This window comes from Bubalus kerabau, chromosome 4 (assembly GCF_029407905.1).
Source record: "Bubalus kerabau isolate K-KA32 ecotype Philippines breed swamp buffalo chromosome 4, PCC_UOA_SB_1v2, whole genome shotgun sequence".
Taxonomy (NCBI): Eukaryota; Metazoa; Chordata; class Mammalia; order Artiodactyla; family Bovidae; genus Bubalus; species Bubalus kerabau.
The window spans coordinates 36620899-36627581 of record NC_073627.1 but is presented as its reverse complement, the minus strand read 5'-3'; positions in this window follow the sequence as shown (position 1 = coordinate 36627581).

Here is a 6683-nt window from a genome sequence, read left to right as displayed (position 1 = left end):
TGTTCTCAGCTGGAGAAGCAAAGTGGGAAAGGCAAAGACAGGCAAGTTTCCATAGGATCGTTTGAAGAAATGGTACTTAAAAGGTGTCAGGTGGTTCTTAACTTTTAAAACAAGAACTGTGGAAGTCTTAGAGCCTCATCTCAGAGAGCGCCAGGCGGAGAAAGGGACTAGATGAATGGCAGGGTGAGTTGATCTTTGACTCAATTAGGCTGAATCAATCTTGTCATTGAGTTCCCAAGGAAATTCAATTACAGGTCAAGTGCACGAAGCCCAGTAATTGTGGCTTAAGCAGCAGAAATGACAGGTGATCGATAGCAGCCTGGGGATGAATTTGACTTCAAAGCCCCTGAATCTCTGGTGGGAAGAACAGGCAGGAGAGTTGGAGAGAAGAAGAGGCTCTCTAAGGCAACCACTGAGAGGTTTGGTGGATGAGGTGCCAAGACAGTGAATGTGGCACTGCCAGGCATGCCTGCCCCCCCAGGTATTGACCTGACTGTGGAGACTCTCGGGGCAAGAGACTCGTAGTGGCAGGGGGTGGGGTGGGGGGCGGTGGTGGTGGTGAGCGGGGAGCTGGGCAGGGGTGTGGGGGTCATCAGACCATGTTGGGAGCCTCCAGCAACAGCGCCTTCAGCTGACCACGGCTGCAGTCAGCCAGAAACTGTACTACCCAAGTCAGCGTTAGAAGCTGGGGCTGCAAGAACTGGGCTCTGTGGGGAAAGCAAAAGGCGGGATGTGGGACAGGAAACAACTCTGGAGAAAAGAGCATCTCTCTAGAAATCCCCTTTCCCTGCAAAACGAGGTGTAAAAGATTCATAAAAGTTTTGCTCAGCGGTAAAGAATCCACCTGCCAATGCAGGAGCTGCAGGTTTGATCCTTGGATCAGGAAGATCCCCTGGAGGAGGAAATGGCAACCGACTCCAGATTTCTCGCCTGAGAAATCTCATGGACTGAGGAACCTGGTGGGCTATGGTCCACGGAGAGTCGAACAAGACTTAGAGACCAAACAACTCCTCCCTCTAGTGGTGATGTACATATTGCAAGAGGAGCTTCGTGACGGAGTAGAAATCCAGAAGCTATAAAGACTGATACGTTCCACCGCCTTAGAAAAACAAACCCCCCCAAATACCTGATTTTTTTTGTGTGGCAAAGAAAAATATTTTGCACTAAGTTTTGCAAGATAATACCGTTGGAGGAAGCTGGATAAAGGGTACACAAGATGGCTCTGTATTATTTTTTACTACTGAATCTCTACTATATTTTAACTATGTGAATCAATCCTTACCTCAAAATAAAAAATGTAAAATAAAAGGTAGCCCATCGACTAAGGATCTGCACTCCCAGTGCAGGGGGCTTGGTTTCCATCTCTGGTCAGGGAACTAGATCCTGCATGCTAAGACTAGAAGTTCATGGGCCGCAGCTAAGAAGATCTTGAGTGCTGCAACTGAGACCTGGTGCAGCCAAATAAATAAATAAAAATAAATATTTAAAAAAATGTATAATAAGTAATGAAACACAGCCTTAAACCAAAAAAAAAAAAGTTAAAAAGGAAAGGCTTGGGGGAGAGAGGGAAAAAAAATAAGAAAAGGCTTGAGTCCTTTGGCCCACCTCTGGCTGGGGACTCACAGCCATGAGTAGGTAAAATGGTCAGGAGATAGAGAGGAGACTTTTCTGGGACTCCCTGACATGAAGGCCCCATACACTATGGCTCCAAAGCCTGTTGATGAGTCCTTAGGGGCTATCGTTAGACTGGGAGAATATAGGAATGTAATAGGTGATGAAATTAAAGTGAAGGTTTGGATAAAAGTCGTAAAGTTTGAACAGGTTTCATGTGAGGTGGTTTTGCCCCCTTTACCTGGGAGGGCAAATGTACTGGGGGATAGATGTTGCATCTGATGGGATAAGGTTCCCCTTACTTAGTATCCTAAAGCAGAAGGCACTGGATCCTGCCCTTCTGTCAGTATAATTGGCCATGCTAAATGAAAACCAATAACTGCCTGGGGCTTCCCAGGTAGCTCTAGTAGTAAAGAACCTGCCCGCCAATGCAGGAGACATTAGAGTTGCGTTTGATCCCTGGGTCAGGAAGATCCCCTGGAGGAGGGCATGGCAACCCTCTCCAGTATTCTTGCCAGGGAAATCCCATGGACCAGAGGAGCCTGGTTGCACAGAGTCGGACATGACTGAAGCAACTTAGCATGCATGCAACTTCGCTTGAGCCCGCAGAGGTTATTAATTTAAACAGTGTGGACTACCTGGTGGACAGAAGGAGATGACTACTTTAATGCTCTGTTAAAAGATATAGTCCTGATGTGGACAGGTCGTCTGTACAGTAGCCTCGTATGCAGTGCAAACTTGGGCTATGGCAAAATACCACCCAGCAATGACCACTGGGATTTTGGATCAGAAAATTTCCATTTACTAGCTTGCTATTGGAAATGGCAACCCACTCCAGTGTTCTTGCCTGGAGAATCCCAGGAACAGCGGAGTCTGGTGGGCTGCTGTCTATGGGGTCGCACAGAGTCGGACACAACTGAAGCGACTTAGCAGCAGCGCAGCAGCAGCTTGCTATTGGACCTTAATGGAAACTATGCCTATAACTAAAGGATATAAAATAATCTTGAACCTTAAATACTTACAATATCTTGGGTGATGTCCACTCTCAACCTCTGCTTATGTCATCTGGGTTAGGCTGTCTCTCCCCTTAGCCCCAGGTAACCCAGGCCTCACCAATCCAGCGTGTGGCCAGGTGACTGAGATGGGCTCAGAACTGGATAATTAACCAGATCAAGCCAACCTGAATGGGGACTCAAATCTCAGACTTTTGTTGAGGACTTTAGGAAATGGCAACCCACTCCAGTGTTCTTGCCTGGAGAATCCCAGGGACAGAAGAGCCTGGTGAGCTGCCGTTTATGGGGTCGCACAGAGTAGGACAGGACTGATGACTTAGCAGCAGTAGAAGTTAGGTAAATGAACTCTTTGTTTGCTGGAATTAAGCCTGGGGGGATAGGAGAACTGCTCAAACCAATTTGCTCCTAAAAGAGGAGGGCTTTTTGGACAATACAGCCAGTCACAGAGGTGGGAGAGCAGAGTCTGAGGCCTGAATGTTTACACCTGAATCCAGCTATGCCTGAAGTAAACCCTATCCTTCAAGTTTTCAGTTACAAGAACCCATTAAATCTGTCTGCTTTACCCTGTTTGTCTTCGAGGGCCCTCACAGAATCAAGGAGAATCATATTTTAAGCGGGGAGGGAGGGGGGGGGACACACGAAAGACCCAAAGAAACATTTCTCTTAAAAAAAAAAACAGAAACAAAAAAGGAACTTCAGACATAGCCTACAGCTCCCCCTAGTGGCAAACATTGCTTTTCAGCCCCGGATAACATGCCACCAGGTTTCCCAAAAGTCTGTGTATATCGAGGTTAATTTAGAACATCTTTCCTAGTTCAAAAATATATAATTTCTGCTATTTATAATCCTGATCACAGCTCTGTCCCATAATATTTTGTAGTTCAGAACTATAATCCTGAACGAAACATGTCCCCAAATCATGCAGTGAAGTGAATTTAGAAGTGCTAGATCATTGGGCTTAGTAGCTCAGCTGTATCCAACTCTCTGCAGCCCCATGGACTGTAGCCCACCAGACTTCTCTGTCTATGGAATTTTCCAGGCAAGAATACTGAAGTGGATTGCCAATTCGTACCCCAGGGGATCTTCCTGACCCAAAGATTGAACTCCCATCTCTGGCGCCTACCATTAGCAATCATATTTTATAGCTATCAAAAAAGAGAAAAATAAGAAAGACAAAAATATATAGTTCCGTAGAATTTTAATATCCAGATAAAGATAACTTTCTTGGCTTTCTGTCTCACACCTCCCACCCCTCTTTTTTCTCCACCCCTCATGAAAATGATCAAAGAGAGAAATACAAAACAAAACAAAACTGTCCCAGCAAGCAAAAAAAACTGGAGAAAATGCTATGAACCGAACTGAATATTTGAGAGATTTGGGGTCCACTGCTGAGGCTAGAGCAGGGGAGGCTGGGGAGAGAAAGGCGGTGCTCCACCTTGGCTCCATAGAGCAGTGGGCAGAGTAGCCCCAGAGGGCTGGGGTCGTACTGCTCCAGTCCTTGCAGCACCGCCCCTTATTCTTGGGGCCGGGGTGTCTGGTCCTGGCCCTGCAGGGAGATGTGCTTTTGCCTCCCCTCTACTCACACAGCATCCAGCCGACAGCCCGTGGCTGTGCTAAGGTGGTCCTACGGAGGGGAGAGGGTCCCAAGGAGGAAGCACAAGATGCTATGTGCAGACATGTGGGGAGCCTCCATTCCTGTGCACTTCCACCCAAGTCCAAGTGTGAACATCCAACGGAGAATCACTGCATGAGTGAGAACCCTCAGCATCCTGATAAAGGTAGATCAGGAAGGGCAATCTGGACAAGAACAGTCCCCAGGGACTTCCCTGGAGGTCCAGTGGTGCATACAAGGCAGGAGTGGTGGGTTCAATCCCTGGTTGGGGAACTAAGATCCCACATGCCCCAGCATGATCAAAAAAAAAAAAAGCAAAGTAAACTGTCCCCAGTGGAATGAAGGAAATACAAAAGTTCTTAAAATATTCGAATCAATGTCTTCAAAATTATGTATGACAGAATACTGTATTCATAAAAAAAACCTGGGACACAAAATGTGGTAAATACAGGCAATGGGACATTATTTGGCCCTAATAAGGAATGAGATTTTGATATATGCTATATCATGGGTGGACCCTGAAAGTATTGTGCTAAGTGAAATAAGCCAGATACAGAAGGAAAAAATCATACGATTCTACACATATTAGGTACTAGACTAGACAAATATTCAGGCACAGAAAGTAGAATGTGATTACCAGGGGATAGAGGGAAAGAAGAGGGAAAGTTATTGTTTAATGGGTACAGAATTTTTGTTGGCGATCATGAAAAAATTTTGAGTATAATGGTGAGTTATACAAAATTGTGAGTATACTTAATGCCACTGAACTATACACTTAAAATGGTTAAAAAGTAAATTTTAGGTTATGTATATTTTACTACAATAAAAAATACCCTCCCCAAACCAACCTGTTACAGAAAAAGGAACAATTGGAGAAAAAGTGTTCTTAGAAATGTAGAGTATAAAGGCAAAAATTTTAAAAACCCAATAGAAGCAGAAAATAATGCAACAGGCACTGCTTTTAAAAACCTTGTCATTTTAGAAGGCCAGTTAAGGAACTCTCTTAGAATATTTTTGAGGACTCTGGCTTTATAATTATTTCCATCCTTAGTAAGTCCTGGTTCCAAACAAGTCTGTGGCTCCAATGTAAAAAACCAGGCCTGTCAATGCAAAAGCATAGTATTCACTCCACAGCGCAAAGAAAACGGCCCCTGTACCTCATGGCAAGACTGAGTGGCAAGACTTAGGGTCCCTTGGGGGAGAAAGGAGGGCTGTAGGGGCAACCCCAGCTGAGAGAGAGTGTTTTTCTCTTAAGGAAGTCAACCCAACTCTTCAGGCCCTGGAGGATATGAAAGAGGAAAGGAAAGAAGAAAAAGTCAGGCCCACATGCTTTTCTTTCTGGCTGCACCATACATCTTCCCCGACCAGAGATGGAACCCGTACCCACCCCCTGCATTGGGAACTCAGAGTCATAACCACTGGACAGTCAGGGAAATCCCACATGTTCTTGTTTCTCCTTCTTGGTTTGGAAAAGGGGAGTCCTGGCTTGGTGGAACCATCCAGGTGGATGTGGGGCAGGCAGGGCTCATGGAATATACCGGGAGATACCTCAAAGCAGGAGAAGCCTCTTAGGTAGCTGCACCCAAAAGGTCTTTAGGAAAAAGTGCAGAAGATGCAGTGGGAGGAGGAGAGAGAGAAGAGCCTTAAGATGTGGTGTGATGTCCAGGACTCCCAGCTCGACACAGTGAGGGATGCCAATCTGCTGAGAGGCTTCTGAGCCAGCTGAGGCCTTGGGTGGAAGAGAGGAGTCGTTAATGGCCACGGGCATAGAGGATCAAAAGCTGTGGCCGCGGTGACATGCCCGAGGCCAGATGGGACCTGTTGTCCCCAGCACATACCACCCAGAGGCTGGCCCAGCCCAGCCTGGATGAGAAACCAGCTGGGGACAGCACAAGGGTAGCCCCCATCTGCCACCATGCCCGGATGCCACCTTGGGAAAAGCACGAGAAGGAGAAAGACAGCCCTGCTGCAAAGACAAACTCGGAAATGACTGAATCTTTACTTCAAAGACAGCATCTAATCTGGAGGAGACAGAGATTCCGCCCTCAGGTTCCCGTCCTTTCAACTGCTGCCAGCATGAGAAAGGAAGGAAGAGCAGTCACAGACACGAAACGCTGGCATTGTGTGTGCATCTGAGTGTGTGTACAAATTTACAACCCTGCTACACAAACATGAATCAGGGATGCGAACACAGTAAATGGTAAAACACGATGAATAAAAAACAATGGTGAGAGAGGAAACCAGCAAAACATGTGGTTAAGTCTTAACTCTTGCTCCAAATTTTTGAGAAACTCAAAGCAACTGATTAGAGTCATAAAAACAGAAAAGACATTTAAAAAAATAAAAGAGTATTTTTTAAAACCTGAAACTAAAATTCTAGAATCTAGATTCTTTGCAACTTGGATTTGGGGTAGGGGGAAGGGATGATGGTGAGTGGAGAGGAAGAA